Source organism: Pelophylax lessonae (assembly GCF_965119305.1).
Source record: "Pelophylax lessonae genome assembly, chromosome: 13".
In the NCBI taxonomy this organism is placed as follows: domain Eukaryota; kingdom Metazoa; phylum Chordata; class Amphibia; order Anura; family Ranidae; genus Pelophylax; species Pelophylax lessonae.
The window spans coordinates 73,697,350-73,719,710 of record NC_138780.1 but is presented as its reverse complement, the minus strand read 5'-3'; the positions used below and the strand labels follow the sequence as shown (position 1 = coordinate 73,719,710).

Below are 22,361 nucleotides of genomic sequence, written 5' to 3'. Positions count from 1 at the left end.
ACATCACTGTGGGTCGGGATCACGCGCAAAATTGTGTGTTTCCGACATGCAGGCAAATGCGCTCCTCTTTAGCCGACATATGGGGGTGCCATTAATTCATATCGGCACTCCCACGCATTGGCAAATGCAGCATGGCAACGCTATGCAGCTAGGTGCACCACAATTTAAAAAAAGGGCTGGGGACTTTTCTCCCCACATTTCTGCAAGCAGCGCAGCCCATTGAAACGACTGGACTGCCCTACATGCAGAATGTGGCCGCAGCTATCCGAATAGAGCCTAAAGTCCATGTACTGTAGATATAATAATTATTGGCAGGGGTTCCCTGAGACCTAAGGGTTATTTTAAGGGTTCCACTGTGTTAAATGGTCAACACAGGCCACTGTGTTTCAGAAAACTGGCCCCCCGATTTCCTTCTGGGACTGATGATCCATGTAGTCTCCCCCAATTCCCCTCTCCATGGTATCTGCACTGCAATCAACCAATCATGTACCTAATTTCCCAATACTTTACCAAGTGAAGTGTCTGATATATATATATATATATATATATATATATATATATATGCAGTAGAGAGAAAAGAAAAAAATATCTATAAATTTTATGTATATGGGTTAGGTTGGGTAAAATATTGGGAGCTAAATATATATATATATATATATATATATATATATATATACACATTTGATGAAAAGAACATACACAGGCTGCCTGCCCCTTCCTCTCCTGTTGTATTGCACCATGTGATGTATAAAATATATACCAATACATCTGTGTATTCTATATTCAACTGCTGACTTTATGTATCTGCCAGTGGTTACTATAGAAACAGCCTAGAAACTGTGTCAAGTGGATTTTTTTGTATCGTAATTATAGGCTTAAAAATCCGGATAGTGACTCTTCTTTGAATGCCATTATTCTGTACATTTAAATTCACAATTTAACTCTCTGTTGATATTAAGATTCTTCATTGTTCGATGTTCAGCATGTAGAATGGAGAGGGCAGGGTACCTCTGTCTTCAGAAATTCATTTTTTATGACACTGCCTACATATTATAAATAAGGACAATATTCTTGTGGTTGGTGTCAAATAAAAAAAAAAAAAATTATATATATATATATTTTTTTTTTGTGATTTCCATGGAAAAGTGCACCATTTCAATCACAAGCACGCCACTGGGAATTGAACTATACCTCCGTATTCCAGGGGTCAGCATGGCTTAACCCATTCATCACCGGACTGACAATGGCTCACTTCAGACAATGGCTTTGCAGACCCCCCAAGGAAAGGGAGCGAGGGGGTTAAGTGGAGGCTGAACGTTTCTATTCCTGTCTGAGTTGTGAATTTGCAGGGTCTCATTCATGCCAATGACATCAGCTGCCTCCCCATGGCAACTGGAGGCAGTAGTAAAATTCCCAGGCAACCTTTTGAGTCAGACGATGCCAAAAAAGAGCAGGTTGGATAAGAGTCGTTAAAGAAAGCGGATTTTTTTATTTGGCTAACGACGGCAAGGGACGCGCCTCTGGAGTGGATGGACAGATGCTTGGTGCTGTGTCCTTTAAGGAAAAGATCTGAGGCTGTGTCTGATTTGTCCCCAGTAGAGGGAAGGTGGATTGACCTTCGATGATTGCCTGGAGAGAAGTAACTCAGCAGGTGTTCTGGCTCAGGATGAGGAACCATCTCTGGATTGCACTCCTGAGCTCTGCCTTCATATCACTTGTTTGTGATGTAAGAATGGGGATCCTGCAGCCTTTGTAGGGGATCCTGCAGCCTGTGTAGGGGATCCAGCACTTCATTCTTCTGGGACACAGGTACAGTGCACTGGATGGATGGTGGCAAACAACTGCCTTTTCTTTTCATTTCTAGAATGATTCAATGTAATAAAGATGATAACAGCATGCCAGACCTAAACACAATATCCAATGATCTTTATTAGAGCAGGTTATGTATTAATTATATAACAAGCTTTTTCTTTTTTTTTTTTTTTTGTAGCTATGAAATAATTTACATATTAATTACATGTCATTGTCTACATGGTGAATGCTACTATATTGGTCGGTGCTACAGAAATTGCGAAAAGTTATTCATTTTAAAGTGTTCTGCTGTGAAGCACAAGGGTTATGAAAACTGGAGAGGTTAATCAGAGCAACCAATCACATGCTTTACCCTATTTGACATGGGACGTGCGTTTCTCAACTTTTGGTAGTTTTCAGTTTTTACAAAACCGTTCAGTTGTTACAAGGCCCCAAAAAAGTAATGGGCCATTGTCTCAGGTGATTGGTACCAGTAGCAGGACGGAAGTAATATATATATGTGTTGTGGAGAGCTGTGTGCTCGTGCCTCCTTTTTGTATTGATTAGCTGGTAAAACTATGTTTATTTCTATTTTACTATTCCAAAGGCTTCTCACTGAGATCAACTTTCCTGTGTGGATGTATAGTAGTTGTCTTTATGGTACATACGGTTGTGTGAACCATATGGTTCTTGTTTACAATCATTGGCCTCTATATTAGGTAAAACTGCTTGTTTAAGTAGAACTAAAGGCTTTTTTTTCATTTTATGACCCTTTCACACATATGGTCCGTTCAGTTCATCAGTTCAGTGACGTCAAATGTATCAGTTGTCATCCGTTTTTCATCCGTTTTTCATCCGTTTTTCGTCAGTTGTTATCTGTTTTTCATCCGTTGTCGTCCGTTTTTCATCCGTTGTCATCAGTTGACATCAGTTTTTCATCCGTTGTCATCAGTTGACATCCGTTGTCATCAGTTGACATCCGTTTTTCATCCGTTATCATCCGTTTTTCGTCCAATCCGTTTTTTTGACGGATGAAAAATAGGGCATTCATCCGTTCAAAAAAACAGACATTGACAGAAGTGGATGAAAACGGATGTTAACTGATGATCATCCGTTGTCATCCGTTTTTACATAGAGATACATTGATGTCCGTTTTTTCATCCGTCAACGGATGGATGAAAAACGGACAAACGGACAGCATGTGTGAAAGGGGCCTTAGAAAGTGTGAGGGCTCTTTCACACTTGTAGTCCGTCAAACGGACTCCACTTTTCTCGCTGAGCAGGAGGATGACCGCTGTGTCTCCGCGCTGTGTGCGGAGACACAGCTGTCAGTTCCCCATGCATCTCTATGGGGGAAATCGGATGGGAACGGACCGTCGGTCCGTTCTCATCCGATCCGATCCACTGGACGGATGGAAAATAGGGTTTCCATCCGTCAAGATTTGCCGGATCGGGTCGGATGTCAGCGGACATGTTTCAGCTGACATCCGATGCCCCATAGGAATGCATGGGGGGACCGCCAAAAAAAAACAAACAGGCGGATCTGAACGGTCCACCTGTGTGAAAGGGGCCTTAGGGAGGTTTAAGACTCCTTTTAAGGTTTCTTTTTTTTGTCATCTGTACCCCAGTTGGAAGATTTCTCTTCACTGCCTGTCCCAGAGCAAAAACAGGAAGTGAGAGAAAAGTAAGGGAATCACTGGTTGTTACCAGAACTAGTGTCCCCATTGTAAGATAAGAAACCAGAATAACCCTGGCGCTGGACTTCCAGATAACCAATTCCTGGGGTTCTCAATCCACAAACCACATATATATAAACTGATAATGATTGCAATATTAACCACTTAAGCCCTGGAGGATTTGGCTGCTCAAAGACCAGGGCCTATTTTGCGATTTGGCACTGCGTGATCTTAACGGACAATTGCGCAGTCGTGCGACGCTGTACCCAAATTAAATTGACATCCTTTTTTTTATCCTCATAAACAGGGCTTTCTTTTGGTGGTATTTGATCACCTGCGTGATTTTTATTTTTTGCGCTATAAACAAAAAAAAGCGTCAATTTTGAAAAAATAACAATATTTTTCACTTTTTTTTTTACATGAAATTCCCCCAAAAAATGTAAAAATCTAAATTTTTTAACATTTTAGGCCAATTTGTTTTCTGCTACATATTTTTGGTAAAAAAAATCGCAATAAGCGTATTTTGATTGGTTTGCGCAAAAGTTATTTTTACTAACTAAGGGAAAGATTTATGTCTTCTTTTTTTTTTTTTTAACTAGTAATGGCGGCGATCTGCGATTTTTTTTTTTTTTTCCGGGACTGCGACATTGCGGCGGACAGATCGGACCCCTGACTAACATTTTTGACACTTTTGGGGGTGCCAGTGACATTACTACAGTAATCAGTGCTATACATATGCACTGTTACTTTAAAATGACACTGGCAGGGAAGGGGTTAACTTTATTGGTGATGCAGGGGTTAAGTGTGTCCCTAGGGGCGTGCTTCTAACTGTCAAGGGGCGTGGCTTTTGATGTAACCACAGAGACATACGATCCTACTTAGCAGGATCGTATGATCTCTGCAGTTACATCAGGGAGAATGACAGGCGGCTTTGTTTACATTAGCCGCCTGCCTTTCTCCCTCTCCAGCGGGAGATCGCGAGTGACCGGCGGACATCGGAGCCGCCAGTCACTCGCGCGGGGATCCCTGTAAACGAGCGGGGGGGGGGGGGGGGGAGCGCACCTTCGGCGGCTCGTGCTCGCCCACTATTGGCTCGTGGGTGAGTGACGTACCGATACGTCACTTTGCCCAGGAGGGGCTGACCGCCGCAGTATATGTACTTGCGGCGGTCGGCAAGTGGTTAATGAAGTTATTGTAATGTACACCACTCACAGTGCAGCCAGTCCTTGGCATGGGATGTAGATGCAATGAGCTAGAAACTAAAAGAAGGGGTGGCGCATAGAGGTGGTGTATGTGGATAAACACCCCAAGATAGAAACACAGTCATTTGGGGAATAACCAATCGGGGCCCCCCATCTGTTCCCCCAAGAGGCTTTTTCAATGGGGCTATCAAACTCCATTTGACCCTTCTGGGACCCATACAACGTCTTCATCTGACACCTAGGATTTTGAGGACCAAGCACTGTTCCTTCATTTTATCTGGTAACATGAATCATTTTTTACTGGTTATCCCCCACTGACTGTGTTTCTCTCTTGGGGTGTTTATCCACATACACCACCTCTATGCGCCACCCCTTCTTTTAGTTTCTAGTCCGTTGGAAGATAACCCCACTATTTTTGTTCTGGGATCAACCCAAAATTTGGGATTTTCTTTTCTTGATGATTGATAATGGTAAACATGACAAATAGAGAGGGTGACTCTTCCTAACAGGGATATAGACAGCAATACAAATCTGCCAGAATAATAAAAAGCATCTTTATAAAAAAACACTTGACGTGTTCTAATCCCCCTCTACTATCCAAAACTAAAAAAAGTTTTGGTTATACTTTAACCAGTTGACCTCTAAAAGATTTTACCCCCTTCCTGACCAGGCCATTTTTTGCTAATCAGCACTGTTCAACTTTAACTGCCCATTGCTCGGTCATGCAACACTGTAAGCAAATTAATTTGTTTTACACAAATATTTTTTTTTTGGTAGTATTTGATCACCACTTTTTTTTATTTTTTATATATACTGTGTATATGTATAATATATATATAAACCCACTTCCAAAGAAGCTGGGACACTGTACAAATTGTGAGTAAAAAAGGAATGGACTAATTTACTAATACTAATTTACAAATCTCAATTTTATTCACAATATAATATAGATAACATATCAAATGTTGAAAGTGAGACATTTTGAAATGTCATGCCAAATATTGGCTCATTTTGGATTTCATGAGAGCTACACATTCCAAAAAAGTTGGGACAGGTAGCAATAAGATTCCAGGAAAGATAAATGTACATATAAGGAACAGCTGGGGGACCAATTTGCAACTTATTCGGTCAATTGGCAACATGATTGGGTATAAAAAGAGCCTCTCAGAGTGGCAGTGTCTCTCAGAGGTCAAGATGGGCAGAGGATCACCAATTCCCCCAATGCTACGGCTAAAAATAATAGTGGAGCAATATCAGAAATGATTTTCTCAGAGAAAAATTGCAAAGAGTTTGGAGTTATCATCATCTACAGTGCATAATATCATCCAAAGATTCAGAGAATCTGGAACAACCTCTGTGCGTAAGGGTCAAGGCCCGAAAACCATACTGGATGCCTGTGATCTTCGGGCCCTTAAACGGTACTGCATCACATACAGGAATGCTACTGTAATGGAAGTCACAACATGGGCTCAGGAATACTTCCAGAAAACATTGTCGGTGAACACAATCCACCGTGCCATTCGCCGTTACCGGCTAAATCTCTATAGGCCAAAAAAGAAGCCATACCTAAACATGATCCAGAAGAGCAGGCTTTTTCTCTGGGCCAAAGCTCATTTAAAATGGACTGTGGCAAAGTGGAAAACTGTTCTGTGGTCAGACGAATCAAAATTTAAAGTTCTTTTGTGAAAACTGGTAAACCATGTCATCCGGACTAAAGAGGTCAAGGACAACCCAAGTTGTTCTCAGCGCTCAGTTCAGAAGCCTGCATCTCTGATGTGTGGGCAGCTTACACATCTGGAAAGGCACCATCAATGCTGAAAGGTATATCCAAGTTCTAGAACAACATATGCTCCCATCCAGATGTCGTCTCTTTCAGGGAAGACCTTGCATTTTCCAACATGACAATGCCAGACCACATACTGCATCAGTTACAACATCATGGCTGCGTAGAAGAAGGATCCGGGTACTGAAATGGCCAGCCTGCAGTCCAGATCTTTCACCCATAGAAAAAATTTGGCGCATCATAAAGAGGAAGATGTGACCAAGAAGACCTAAGACAGTTGAGCAACTAGAAGCTTGTATTAGATAAGAATGGGACAACATTCCAATTCCTAAACTTGGGCAACTTGTCTCCTCAGTCCCCAGACGTTTGCAGACTGTTATAAAAAGAAGAGGGGATGCCACACAGTGGTAAACATGGCCTTGTCCCAACTTTTTGAGATGTGTTGATGCCATGAAATTTAAAATCGACTAATTTTTCCATTTTAAAATAATACCTATTCTCAGTTAAACATTTGATGTCATCTATGTTGTATTCTAAATAAAATATTGAAATTTGAAACTTTCACATCATTGCATTCTGTTTTTATTCACAATTTTTAAAGTGTCCCAACTTTTTTGGAATCGGGTTTGTGTATACACACACAGTCTGGTGATCAGGGATTTTTTTTTTTTTTTTACACCTTCATTGCTGTTACAGTGGTGATCACTATAATAGTAATGTCTTCAACTGTTGTGAATGGGTTTCATTCATAACAGCTGGGATTACTATTGTGATTGGCTTCAGCTAATCACATTGTACAGGGTGCTGTAATTGACCGAGGTACCATGTGATAGCTGTGAGCCAATCACAGCATCACAAAAAAAAGCACAAAAAAAAAGAATTCATCAGAGTTGTGTTTGCATTGTGATCATGTGATACCTCGGCCGCTCAAAGCAGCTGGGTACTGGGAGCTGCAATCTGCTGTATTCAGTGAACACAGCGGTCATGGAAGTAGTGCGGTATGCGCCCTAGGGGGCACCCCAGTGCACACATGCCGGGCGATGTACAGGTATGATGCCTGGCCTGTAGTTGCCTGCAGTAAAATCACTGTGGGCGGGCAGGAAGTGGTTAAAGCAGAACTCTACTCATAACAACTTGATAAAAATAATTTTACTTAGCAAGGAACATACATTCCGCATTAATAATTATGCTACATTCCGCATTAATAATTATGCTACATTCCGCATTAATAATTATGCAACCAAAATGAGTGTTTGCTGTAATTTGCCTCCAGCATTGTTCCTGTCTCTTCTTGCTTGAGGCTGCCATTTTGCTGAAGCCCAGAGCCCCTGAGCAGCAGTAATCTTTAGGCTGTCAGCAGATTGGCCTCTAGTGGCTCTAATTTTTGGCACAATGCCAAAAATGGAGAGCAACTGAGCATTTGCAGAGCAGGGTGAGACAGTGTATTACTGGATTTTAAACAGTATAGCCACTTATTTTTAATGTTTTACATAGCTATACCTGGAAAAGGGGTCAGCCTGAAGTGATCTAGCATGGCCTATTGTGATTAAAGTTCCACTTTAAGGCTACATTCATACAGCCACGTGGATGCGATTAGTTTACTGCCTCTGGACACCGCAACACTGTTCTATGGCTGAGTCCAGGCAAACAGCTGTGGCACCAGCCATTGATTTGCAACACAGTACATATCTGACAGCTGCTGCAGCATTTAGAACCCCCAATGAAAATCTACTGATTGTCACCAGTGACTGCCACTGTGTGCTTGTGTGGATGTAGCTCTGCACTTTTATCCAAACAATAAATCATATAGTAGTACCTAAAGCTTGCAGATATGGTCAAGAGATCCAGTTATTATGCAACCTAATTTATACTGAGTTTACACTAGTGCATATTGGATGCAGGTTTCCCCGCATCCAATTTGCATGACAGGATGGAGCCGGTTCACACTTCCGCCCTGCAGCCACCATGGAGATCTGTGCGTCTTTGGCTCAGTTTTAGGTCTGAATTCAAGCAAAAATGTGGGCCTGATTCACCCCTGAAACAGAGAACAGGGATGCACTGGACCCCTGCTGTGAGCTGCATCCGTGTTAAGTGTGAACCCAGCCTTAAGGTAGTACTAAATGTTAGGGGTTTATTTTCTTTAATTCATTATCTACATTCAAGTGTTACTAAACCTGAAAACGCTTTTTACCTTAATGCATTGATTACATTAAGGTAAAAAACATTTTCAGTTTCCCTATGCCTCCCTTTACCCATATGAGGAGGAAGAGAGGGGCGAAGATATCAGCGCTGTGCATGGCTGCATCTATTTTTCCTTTACTTCTTCTTCTTCACACAGCATTGGAGAGCATCAGGAGCAATTGGCTCTTACTGCTGTCAATCAAATGCAGTGAAGAGGAAGTGGGGGGCGGGCCTAAGTTCCGCTGTGTAGGTCTATAGAGCGCGGCTCCATAGACAAACACAGGTCAGGAGCGAGCACACACCGATTGTCCTCAAAGCAAACAGCTTGCTATAGTGCTTGCTATGGGGATGGGAAAAGAAGAAGAGGAGTCAAGTTTGCTGCTGGGGACCTGAGAAGAGGAGGACCACTACCAATACCACTGCACAGAGCAGGTGAGTATAACATGTTTGTTATTAGTAATTATTAAATATTTAATTATTTAAAAAAAAAAAAACTCTGACTTTAGTAACACTTTAAGGTTAAAAACACCCCACTACCTTTTTATGCCCCCCCCCCCCAATCCCCAAACACTTACATGCGTTTCCTTCTCACTGACATTGGGTCGACGATAATCTGCATGGTTCCTTGAACTTTTGGGTTATAGAGTAGGGCAATGAGGCCTGTGGAGGAATAAGCTTCTGCTGCCATCAGTCAAATTGCTGGGAGGACAAGGGAGCAGGGACATTCACAGCCTGGCTCAAGTTCCAGATGTGAGTACTCACACACGGGGGTCTTCACAGCAGCCAACTAGCTAAAGGAAACACGTGCAAACAGGCAATCAGCTAATGTAACTGTGGGCCTTCTCTTCTGAAAAAAAGGGGTTTAATAGTGCAAGATGTGTGAAATAAGTGTGTAGGCACGTGCAGTGCAGCCTCCCTGCAACGGTGGCACTATCTGGTAGCTGCTGTGCACAGAGGGTGGAGGACAATGGGGTACCCTCCGTAGGGCTCCAAAAATGTACTCTCCTGCGCTCAGGTGTTATACTTTTAAGAGAAGGAATTGTATCTTATACTTCATTCGTTGGCACCTAAAAGTCTTTAGCCAACCTATATAGATGCCATCTGACCTCCTTGCAGCATTGAAATTGTCCATGTCCTGGAGGAGATCTATCCTTACAGTGCTTTGACATGCGTATTGATTACATGCTTTTGTGAGTATGATTTATGACATAAATGTTTAATGGAATTGCACTAGGTCGGTGTGTCCTTCTCTTGTTTTTGTTATCCTCTGTAGGTCTGTCCGAGTGGACACTGCTGCCCTGGTTGACCTAGTGGCCACCTTTTAGGTTAGCAGTGCTTAAAAAAGCACTGTCCCCTCGGGTTGGCACCTCTCTGCAAGGGTGGAGGACAAGGAGGAAATCAGGACCATCTGAGGCCTCCGTAGGTCTCTTCAGGGAAGCAGCTGTCCGAATGGACGCTGCTGCCCTGGTTGACCTAGCAGCCATTTTTGAGGTGGGCAGTGCTTATAAAAAGCACTGTCCACTTCAGGTTGGTGCACATTCAGCATTTGGACAGGTTAGGGGCAGATCTCCCGCTGGCTAGGGACTGTCGCTGTGCACTTTCAGTAGTCTTCCTGTGTTGGGCCCAGTTTTCGGTCTGTCTTCCCGTTGCCTCCCATGCTGGATGCTGTCTGGTGTCTCCAGTGGGATACGTACTCTGTCTGGTTCCTTGTAAATGTTTTGGTCTGGCATGGCCACTTCTGCAAAGTTTGCTGTTCTATCTTGACATTACTATGTTAACATTCCTTGCTGCATCAACCAGCCTCCATGTGAGTTTCCTTTCCCTGCTGGAAACTACAAGTAGGGTGCTAAATACACGTCTAAAAAAGCAATGTCCCTAAATATCCCTCTAACCTAGTCCTTAACTGTAATCTAAACCCTAAGATGTAAAGCTGGACTTCAGACTTCAGCCATAGAAATAAAAACACAATTAATTAACTATGTAACTATGCAATTAAATAATCAACATGACTGCTGAGGCGCATAGGCCCAGAAACAAAGTTAACGTAATGACCCAACACCCCCTTGCCCCCTCCCCATATAAAAAACCATGCTTACCACAATTAAGTTGGAAAGGGCAAGGCCACAGCTTTTATTTATTTTCCAATAATAAACCAGAACACGTCTAGACCAGTGTCAGTCACAGTTGTACTGTGAGCACTCTTAGTCATTAACATAACCTCCAAAAGGGGGTAAGGGGGAAGGGGCTGTCCTTACCATCAGTGCATGACGGACAGCCTACCCCCCAATTTACAAACAATGGCATAACTCATTACCGGAACTTTAGCGCTGGCAAGGTCAAAACCGCCACGAAAGCTGTGACAGACCGACCGAACGATAGGGTGGGGGGTGGGCAGCTCTTCACCGCAATTCTTCTCAAAAGGACCCAGAATTCCTTGAGAAGGTCCTCTTAACTGAGCTCAGGCCCATCCCCATACCCAAGGCTCCGTCCAATCCATTTGATCCATATATCTTCCTGCTTGGTCCCAACTCCTGGCCATGCCCCCATCAGTAAAGGCTCTCTTTCCCTACAGGGGTCAAGAGGCCTTCATTTTTATATTCGGCCAAAATACGTACCTGAATTTGACATATCAGCTAGTAATACTCTGTGCAGCAGAGACTGAGAGAGGAAGGGATGACACCAAGACCCAATCAGATGATCTCATCATTGTGCTGCTTCTCATTCACTATCCCATGTGCAAACACTGTTTTGACCAACATATGCTGCAGTGAAGGTTGAGAATCTGGAAATATTGTCCGATAGGAGTGTCTGAAATGTAGAACTGGCTGTATAGAATTACAAATCATTTGAAAGGTAAAAATCATTTTACAAAAATGTGTTTCATTGGTGTATTTGTCATCTTGAATTTAATCCAGAAAATCTACCCTTAACAGACGATCTTAGCCTAACCTTTAAAATGAATCGTAACCATGTAAAGTGAATCTATAGCTATTTAATCTTCATTTGGGGTAGGGTTAAAAGCCCTGAAAGGTTTTTGGTTTCTGTGTTCCCACTAATAATATCTACCCTTTATATTTGACTGGCTGACCATTGTTTCTGTGACTTAAAGTAAGGAAAATCTAAATGTTTGAGTTGTCACTGGAAGAAGAGGTACTTTCTAGTAGGGAAATGTGTTGTGGTGACAACTGTTGAAGAGATTTTCTCTCACTTCCTGCTGTGCCTTGAGATAGGAAGTGAAAGAAAAGCTCCCTTAGGGGACACAGACACCACAGATGTGGCAGAGGATAAACTTTTCCATACTCCAATCTAAAACTACAAAAAAAAAAAAGTTTTGGATTTAGAAAATTGAACCTATCATTTGAACAATCTACTTCAGGAAAACTATATATATTTGCAAGGATTTTTGCAGATTCCTAAAATTCTTTCAACTACGGTGATTGCTGTCCTGTCTCAAACTAATGTGTGAGGGTCTGTCATTATTATAATCCCCAAACATTAATCTGAATCAGAGCAGAGAGGAACAAACATCACTTTTGTGATCTCCATGTCTATCCAGTTTTTTGCAGCAAGAGCTTCCAGATTCAAATTAGACCAATGGGTACAGATGACGTACTGTCAGTAGAGTTATATCTGTTTACATCAAACCACCTTCCATCTGTCAGGGTTAGGTTCATAAAAAGGACATGGATCTTTTTCATTTTTCTGGAAAGAAAAAGTAAAGAGGGCGCACCGCCTAGCGCATTACCTTTGCAAGAAAAAAGTTTTATTTCAAATATGCACATCATACTCACAAATAAGATAGACAATTCAAGCAGATAAATGTAAAATAAACTCAGATTTCCTCCTAGCAAGGCCTGCTGGTGAATGACAGTCATGGAACGGATATCTCCAAAGGGGAATGATGCGTTTCGAGGGGTATCCCCTCTTCATCAGAGCTGGATTTGGAGTGTGGGCAGCTGATCTTTAAATTGTCATACCTAAATGACCCTAAAACACAGGTCCCTCCCACAATGGGCTGGGCTGTAGTTTTAATACTCCCAATTGGATAAATGCCACAATAAAACATACATGTAAACAACATACAGATACACAAAGTGTTTTGCCAAAAAAATTTCACTTGAATGTGCCTGCGTCCGGACCAGCCGGCACAGTCGACACTGCGCATGGATGTCAGGGACTTCCCGGAAGACAATAGGTGGTGGGGAGAGAGATGGAAAGAACGGTACGCACCCACGTATGTTGCTATGATGACGCATTTCGGAGGCGTGGCCTCCTTCCTCAGGTCACCATAGCAACCTACGTGGGTGCGTACCGATCTTTCTGTCTCTCTATTGTCTTCCGGGAAGTCCCTGACGTCCATGCGCAGTGTCGACTGTGTCAACTGGTCCGGACGCAGGCGCATTAGAGTGAGCACATCAGAGCTCTATCCAGGAGGACCCAGGATCCTGCCATCGGGTTTGTTAGGAGTAGCAAGCGAGCTCCAGACTTCTTGAAGGAGATCCAGGATCCAGGAGAGGAGAAGGGAACAATAGATTGTACACACCCAACATCGTTTTGGATTATGTGAGTGCAGTAATTACCAAGTTTCTTTTATGTCAATGTAGCACCCTCCTAGATAGGTGCTAGGAAAAGCATAGTTTTTGCTCTGCCTGCTCGATAGCTAGGCCTGTTGCATGTGTCCATGTGTGATTCACCTGGTCTGAGGGAGTGTCCCCACTGTATCCAATAGGGGAGCCTGTTGGACAGTGGAGGAAACCCAGCCAGTGACACACAGGCTTTTGTGGCTGTCCCAGTGGGAGGACACAACAGTGGTGCACCCTGGGATTAGTCATAAAAGCCGGGGGGCATATTTGACAGGATGTCTTTGGGCGGGAAGCCAGGTCCCAGGAGGAGGGTGACAGCTGACTCTCCTCCTGTCCGTGTGGAAAGTGGTCACAGGCAGTCGGCCTAGTGGACCAGAAGTGTGGTGCTGAGCTGTGAGGTCCAGAAGAAACTGACGGTGGAGAAATTGGCAGAGCGTCCTAGGAAAAACAGTGTCCGTGAGAACCAGGGACCTTGCCAGGGGTCTGCCTATGAAGGGGACCACTCTAGGAGAGTCAGTGGACAGGATCCAGCACACACAGCAAGTAAGAAAGGGGTTACCAAGTTAGACCCTGAAGAGAAACCTAAAGTATAGTTCACCTTTGAATCTTCACCTCAGTGGCAAAGTGAAGCAGCGGTCTTGCCGCACACACTGCAGTTAGATTTCCTCAGAAATTGTGCATAGTTGCTAAGTTGGAGTATCCCACTCATTCCTTCTCCCATCCCAGTTACAAATAAAACACAAAAAAACAAATCCCCTGGACTGTTTATTGAACGAGCCAAGGACTTAAAGTGATACTTTTAACTGACTATTGCTAAGGGTAACCAAGGGGAATCCATTCTCAACAGCTCCCAAGGGGGCAGTGCTACATCAACAATAAAACAATATTATGCTAGGGCGGCCATGCTCTTTTTTTTTTTTTTTGATCCCTGGAACAGTGGAGCATCTTGGAAGAGGCTATAAAGGCATCTGCTAAACAGGTTTGGGGCCTCTTGCTTCCTGGAACCCATCGTGGGCACATCAGTCTGCCGTGCAGAGAATGAGACAACAGATTGCGGCCTACTGCACCCCGCCTAATGCATTTACAGACTCAGCCCCGGCGGAATGGATGTCCATCACAGTATTGCATACATCCTAGCAGCATCACTGATCGGGTGGAGTGGCGGAACACCCTAAAATAGCAGAGCACAGCCATCCTGAGGCCACAGGGAGTGGAGGATCGCATCGCTTGTTTTCCCAGGACCCTTGTTGATGGACATCAGGATCTGGTGAGAGGGCACCTGCTCAGAGGTTCAGACCACATTTGTCACAGTTCTCTTTTTGGATTGTTGTAATAGGAAGCTGCACAGTGTGGAGAGGAATCTACAACCAGGAACAGCGGGAGGACCATCAGCACAGTCTATGCCTTGGGGGAAGAAACTTACTCTCTATAAGCTTGAATGATCCCCCTGCCATAAGGTAGGATGGGATCCAACTTTTCTGGTGAGTCTCCTGACACCCCCCCCCCCCCCCCGAGCACTGTGGTGATCCCTAGCCTCTCTCTGCCAAAACACTATCCCACCTGGATTGTCTCTATTGGGCTGTTACCTTGGATCTACACCCCTGCATGGTGTAATATTACACCCAACATAGACTTGTATATTGTGGACACTATTACTTTTTAAAGGATTTCTTATATCACTTCTTCCGTTTACAGCTGGATTGATTTATATATTGTAGTGGTGCCTATGGTGCATGTGAGCTTTGTACAATTTTTACGTCTGTATTATATCAGATTTTTTTCACATATTTTGTTGCAAGCGCAATAAGCGTGGGGTATATTTAATAAATATTAAATTAAATAAAAATTAAATATTCTTTACTTTTAATCTTACCTATCTCCGTGGCAGGAGGAGTTTTTTGCAGCTGCACACCATCTTTATTTACTTTATTAATAATTTATGGAAATTTGTGGTGCACGTATTTAATTTTTAGAGGTGATCCATAGGCACAGGTGCACAATCCCCCTTTTTAATTTACACTGAATACTGACACCTTGCAACTGAATCGATTACTAAATCTCTTGGGATGAGAACAGCTACCCTGCATCTCTTGCTATACACTGGAAAGTTATTGGTTATTACATGAGCTCCAACTGTCGGTGAAGACTTTAGCAAGGCCTTGCAAGTGGGAAATTATTATACTGTTACTCCTAAAGGGAACACATTAATGGTAAATAACTACCTTATCTCTCATTAGGATACAGGTGGTATAGGCCAGCCTGGGGTTCCCCTTTAGTCTGACTGCATAATATTAATACATGAATAATTGAGAGATTGTGTTTATTGATATCGTTTGATGTTATAATAAGTCTGCTTCTTGCTATCTTTTGATGTCAGTTTCGCTGAACTCTAGTTATTTATTCAAGGTTTAGCTGCCTGACAAGAATTCTACAAGTTATCATCTGAGTAAAAGGTAAAGCTAATTTATATTGTGTCAGTGTATTATTTAAAGGTGCATACAGCATGTCTGAACCTAGTGTGTCAGAAGGGCTGGACAGTTCACGGAGTCAGAGCAGTGCAGAAAAACATACACTTAACAGCAACCCTCAAGGGGGCAGTGCTACTTTCTTTTTTTTTGTTTTGTTTTGTTAAACTCCCCTATGCCAATTACTTAAAAATAGGCTCTACTATGCCAATCAGTTAAAAATAGATGAGAAATAATAATAATAATAATAAGTCTTCAGAGCCGGATAGGCTGAGCACATTTCATATTGCCTACGTACAAGCAGATGCTTTATGGCAGCATTACTTTATTATTTATTTATTTATTTATTTTTTGTTAAATTTTGCAATAAAGAGTATTTAAAAAAAAATAAAAAATCCGAAAGGGCGATTGCACTGAAGCAATCAGTAGATCAGCTTCTGTACAACCACCATGCCCATACATGAATCAAAATTCGACCAGTCCCTGCTGAACTGTCAGAATTTCAATCCATGTATGGCCAGCTTTACTCTATCTAAAAACTAAAAAAAGTTTGGCTTTAGAAATACTTTCATCTTGATTCCCCAGACATTGACCCTACAAGAATTATAACGTTGCCCTTAATAGTGTAGCACCCTCCCAGGTAGGTGCTAGGTAACCTATAGGGGAGACCTTGTCTGCTTATCAGCAGGGTCCAATTGTTCAGCTAGGCTGTCATGTGTTCTCAGGTGTGACTGTTGAGTTGGGGAGTCTCCCCACTGTATCCAATGAAAGTTCTCATTGGACAGTGGAGGAAACCTGACCAATAGCACACCAGGGCTTGTATTCATCCCAGAGGGCAGATTCTGCTGCAATGCATCCTGGGAAGGGGTATAAGTCTGTGGGGAGCACATGACAGGATGTCTTTGGTGGGAAGCAGAGTCCCAGGAGGGAGGTGACGGCTGTCTCTCCTCCTGTCAGCGTGGAACAGGTGTCCTAGGTGGCTGGCCTAAGAGGACAGAGCTGAGCTTCAGAGAGGGATCCAGTGTGCTGAGAACCAAGCAGAGCTGTGCGGGCCGGAGTTTCCAAGAAAGCAGTGTCGTGAGTACTATAAACTGCCCCGGGGTCTGCCTAGGATAGGGGACCACTCCGGAAGGTCAGAGGCATCCAGGAGCCAGCTAGCCTGTGCAGAAGTTATAGAAAGGGGGTGCCAGTGTTTAGACCCTGAAGAGAAAGAGGGTGCCAGTGTTTGGGCACTGAAGAGTTAGGAGTTGCAGCAGTGCTTACAAACAGCTACCTCGGCCATGAAGGCTAAAGGGAGCAGTACAAAGGACTTTTGAGTCACAAGAAAGTGTCAAAACTCAGTTCAAGTTCAGACAGCAAGTCAGCGTTAACAAGCACCAACGGGCGTTGACCGGCATTTAGCCACCTGCAAGAGGCATTTTTCTCAGGGTCCCATTCTATTGTGTATAGTTGAGCCAGAGGAGTATCCTAACCCCCTCAGAACAGGACGCTGACGCATGACGCTAACCCCCTCAGAACAGGAGCAACATCTCTCTTGAGAGAAGACTCAGATAATTCCTCGGCCCCTATGGACGCTTCTTTCAGAAAACTGGAAAAACTAATAATTAAAGAGATTAAAGCCTATTGGGAGAAAACTACGCTTGCGGAGTATGTAGAGGTTCAGCGTATCCCTCGTGGCTTGAGAATTAAGAAGTTTCCAACGTTTGATCTTTTCAACCAGGATCTTAAAAAATTGTGGACAGATACTCTTTCTACTTGTTCTATTGAACTAATGAAAATAATCATAACATCTAGAACCCTGGAATTAAAAAAGCTACAAGAGGATATAACAATGTTACAACAGGAGCTATCCACTTTTAAAGATTTGCCTTCATTTTCGGAGTTTGATCAGAATCTCAGTGCTAGAACTGACAAATTTGAAAAGGAGATCATGAATGGCAAAAAAGAAAAGTTTCAGCGTGATAAAGTGGATTATGAAATGGACAATGTATATGTGTGGAAAAAATCGCAGCGATGGAATCGCCACCAATTTAAGAAAAGAGTGAGCTTTTCCGATCCAGAAACAAGCGTCATAGAGAGTCCCTATGGTACACCTGGCTCGGATAGCTCTCCTGATCATGCTCAACTCCCTAGATCAGGAGGTACACCGTACAATACCCCTTTTTCAAAAAACGGTCAGAGAAGGGAGAAAAAGAAATACAAAAAAACTATCAGCGCAAACCTATTATATGTGATAAAATAACTCAACACCAATTCACTGTGCATAAATCAGGTGTGTGAACTTATAAATCAATAGTGGTGTCCGGCAGCATGCACCAATCGTGTTTCACAAATCACAATAAACTATAAATCATACAAAAATGTGATGCGCCAGAAATATAAAATCAAAAAGTGATGACAATAAATCATATCCAGTTCATAAGGCACATAGCAATGTGTGTGCTTCCAATAAAATGATATAAAGAGTGTCCCGTGTTCAGATGAAGAAAATCCAGTGATGAAAACAACTTGTAATCACCAATATAGTGAATCCCTCCACCAGGTGAATCAGCCTCTCACCTTTCTGAAGGACCCAAACGGGCCAGCAATCACATGTATCATTGATCAGACTTCCAGGAAAGAGCCACACTATATTGCACCTCGAGGGATCCCGGGACATATAGAAAACAGATGAAGAAATCTAGTGCTCTCCGCTTACTAATGAGGGTATGCTTTATTAGAGAAAGACAGATCAACTCACATTTGTCGGGCACTCAGCTGTGCCTGCTGTATAATCGATGTCAGCGATCTGTTACCAGAGAGAGACTCTGCGTCGGCCACGCACGCTCCGCCCCCCTATACGCGTTACGTCGAGCGTAATGCTCCTTTGACTTCCTCGGTAGGGGTGGCTAGTGCGTGCCAAGCCTCACTTTAAATACATCAACTCTCAGGTGGATTGGCCAGCAGATCTCAGTCCCTCCCCCCGCTCATAGCTCAGTACAGGACACTGGAACCTCCGAACCAGGCATGTTTACGGCGGTGTCACTGGCTCATATCGCTAATGGGGCAATTTTATTGTATGGGCATTGATCAGATTACTATTGCACATTTGCGGAGATCGCGTGGTGGCGCAGACATCTCTCTGGTTTACATTAAAACAGCTAAGACACATAATCACAAAATCTCATACCATAATTATCACATATTAAAAATACATCAATAAGCTAAAATCTGGAATAATAAATGTTGGCTATTAAAATTTATAAAAAAAAAAAAAAAAAAATTTAAAAATATATTATAAAAAAAAAAAAAAAAAAAAATAAAAAAATGTTTTAGTCTCAGATAAAAACATATAATGCATGATGGGGTGTTATTTATTACTAATGAAACAATTTAGATCGAAATCCTTATTTAAACCTCTGGGTGCCAACACCTTGGCCTCGTAGACCCAAAAGGATTCCCTTCTACTTAGCTGGCGAATATAGTTGCCTCCTCGCCAGTGTGGTTGGACATGTTCAATTCCCCAGAATTTCAGGGAGTGAGGTTTCTTATCATGAAATATTTTAAAGTGCTTGGATACGTTGTGTGAAACCTCCCCCTTCTTTATGTTAGAGATATGTTCCCCTATCCTCACATTTAGGGCTCTGGAGGTGCGTCCTACGTACTGGAGTCCGCACCCACATTCCATCATGTAAACAACCCCAATTGTGGTACATGTTATTAGGTCTTTGATCTGGTATTCTTTACCTGTGCTATTGCATATAAAAGTTTTCTTCTTTTTGGTGTTCTTTTTAGTCTGCTGGCAAACACCACATCTGCCGCACGCATGGAATCCAGACAAGAACTGAAAAATAGTATTTTTCTTGGGTCTAGGGGGATCTATCACTCCCGGGGCCAGCCTGTCCTTCAAAATAGGGGCTCTCCTATATATGAAGCCAGGTCTCTCCGGGAGGTGGGGTCCTAAAATTCCATCTTGTTTAAGCACCCCCCAGTGCTTTCTTACAATACGTTCAACCTGTTTATGCTGAACGTTGTAATCCAGCACTAGTTTAAAGTTGTTGTTGTTTATATTATCATCCCTGGATGTAACAGCCTTGTTGGCTAAAAGTTCTGTTCTGCTCAGATTGGATACTTGTTGTAAATCAGAAGACACTTTTTTCATATCGTACCCTTTCGTTTTGAACCTGTCTACCAGTATTTGGGACTGTGCTTTGAAATCTTCCTCCTTAGAGCAGTTCCTCTTGATACGGATCAGTTGACCCCTCGGAATGTTAAAAAGCCAATTCCTGTGGTGGCAGCTGTCCATAGACAAATACGAGTTACGGTCAGTAGGTTTAAAAAAATTTTTAGTGTGTAACTGGCCGTCTAGAACAAAAATCTCTAAATCGAGGAACTGTATCTTTTCTTTGCTCTCAGTCCATGATAAAACAATGTTCCTATTGTTAAAATTCATTCTAGCTTTAAAATCATTAAAAGAATTCAAATCTCCCTCCCATATCATGATCAGATCGTCTATAAATCTCTTGTAAAAGATCAGTTCTGGGGGTCTGTTGGATAAAACCTCTTCTGCTTCCCATTGGGCCATGAATAAATTGGCTACACTGGGGGCAAATCTAGCCCCCATAGCCACGCCTTTGGTTTGTAAGAAAAAGTCCCCTGAGTACCAAAAATAATTATGTTTTAAACAAAAATCCAAACTTTCTAACAGGAATTCTATGTGATCACCATCCAATCCCGACTCATCCAGGGCCCATGATGCGGCCCTCATGGCGGCATCATGCCCGATGATCGTGTATAGAGAACCTACATCTGCAGTCGCCAGAATGCAGTTCTCTGAGATAGGGAGGGATTGTAGGTCCTGAATGATATGTTTGGTATCTTTTGTATATGCTGGTGTCCGGGTAACCAATGGCTGCAAGTAAAAATCAATGTATTGGCCCAATCTGGAGCTCAGGGAGTCAATGCCGTTAATGATTGGTCTCCCAGGAGGTTTCTCCACAGACTTATGGATTTTGGGGAGAAAATATATAATAGGGGTTCGACAGGCCGTAGGGTTTAGATAAAGTGCTTCTTTTTTATTCAAAATGGCGTCCTCCAGCCCATTTTGAATTAGTACATCCAGTTCTTTTTTATATGCATTGAGTGGGTTACCCCTCAAACAACAATATGTATTCGGGTCTGAAAGTTGTCTTTCCATTTCATTATTATAATACTCTTTACTCATGACAACAATACCCCCCCCTTTATCCGCTGGTCTTATCACCAGCTGTTTATTAGCTTCCAGGCTAGTAATACCATTTTTGATCCATTGGGGGTCTTGAATTTTCCTAACTTTTAATTGCTCAATATCTTGTGACACCAGATTTTTAAAAACCTCCATATATTTGCTATCCTTATTTGGTGGATTGAACACAGATTTGTTTTTCAACATCGAGTGGTGTGTTCTCTCACTATTCGTGGGGCGATTGTCTGGTTTAGATAGGAAATACTTCTTCTGATTTAAACCCCTCATGTATTTCTGTAAGCTAACATATGTGTCGAATTTATTTAGGTTTTTCACTGGGGCATATTTTAACTCTTTATCTAAGACTTTCGTCTCCTCCTTGGTCAAAGGTATGCCACTGATGTTGAATATGCCTGCTCCTATTGGGTTTTGCTTTTTTTGGAGGCGTCGACCTGCTCGTCGTCCTCTTTGTCTTTTCTTTTTTCCCCAGATTGTTTTCCAATTGGACCCTTGTACCCCCACAGGGCACTGGGTTTCTCTAAAAAAACATCCGGGGGATTGTTGATTACGGCTGGCGGGTAGAGTGGGGTAAATCTATTCATGGTGGGGATATTATATGACGTAGATGGGCGAGGGGAGTCATATATTGACTCCTCCCTCCTGTCTTGTCGTTGATCATGTGTGCCCCTTGGTTCCTGGGGGTACCAATTCCCTTGTTCTGCCTGATAGGGACTATTCCTGTTCCCTTGTGTTGGGAAATACGGGCCATTACTGTTCCTGGGTGCCTGTTGATATGGGCCGCTATTTCCCTGTGTTTGATGATAAGGGCCACCATTGTTCCTCCCTTGACCTCTACCTCTTCCTCTTGGTCCACCTCTTCCTGCTCTCCTCCCCCTTCCATTACCTCTTTGTGGTGCATGGTAGGTGGGTGCAGGAGTGTTGTTAGATTCCCGCCTTGCAGGAGCAGGCGGCGCTCTGCTCCATACAGGGGGTGTCATATTAACTCTCTCCGGTGTACTATCACGGGATGGTAATATAGAGTTGCTCTGAAGATCTTTCTGCCACTTAAAGACTTCATTCCCTCTATAATCATTCATATCCCTAATGAACTTCTTTCTCTTTTTTTCCTGAGTTTCTTTATCTGTTTTTTCTAATTTTTTCTTTAGTTCTCCTGCTAGTTGGTTGAACTCAGGAGAATCTTTTAGTGACTCCAATTTCTTTTTGAGCTCAGCTATATGCGATTCGATTATCGCAAGTTTCCTGCGTTTGCGAATAAGCAGGAAGTTCATGAGGTCTTGTCCTTTAGAATTGAAAAAGATAAACCACTCATCTAATGACTCATCATCCTCAAGTCCGTCATTAGGGGGGACTTCCCACCTCAGACGTCTTGGGATGAGTTGGTGGGCTATATACTGCTCAAATGACACAATGTCCCACCAAGCCCTGGTTTTCTTTTCCATAAGGATACCTAATTTCT

The 22,361-nt window shown here is 42.7% G+C and overlaps 1 protein-coding gene across 2 annotated transcripts in view; it reads left to right on the top strand.

Moving 5' to 3' along the window:
• The first annotated feature begins 1,755 nt into the window (after positions 1-1,755).
• PAK6 (p21 (RAC1) activated kinase 6) overlaps positions 1,756-22,361 on the top strand; it is a 187,211-nt gene continuing 166,605 nt past the window's right edge. The window contains exon 1 of one of the 2 annotated variants that reach the window (XM_082275195.1): positions 1,756-1,809. The gene's annotated coding sequence lies outside the window, so the exon portion shown is untranslated. The remainder of the gene's footprint in view (positions 1,810-22,361) is intronic. The other variant, XM_082275198.1, reaches the window with a different exon arrangement.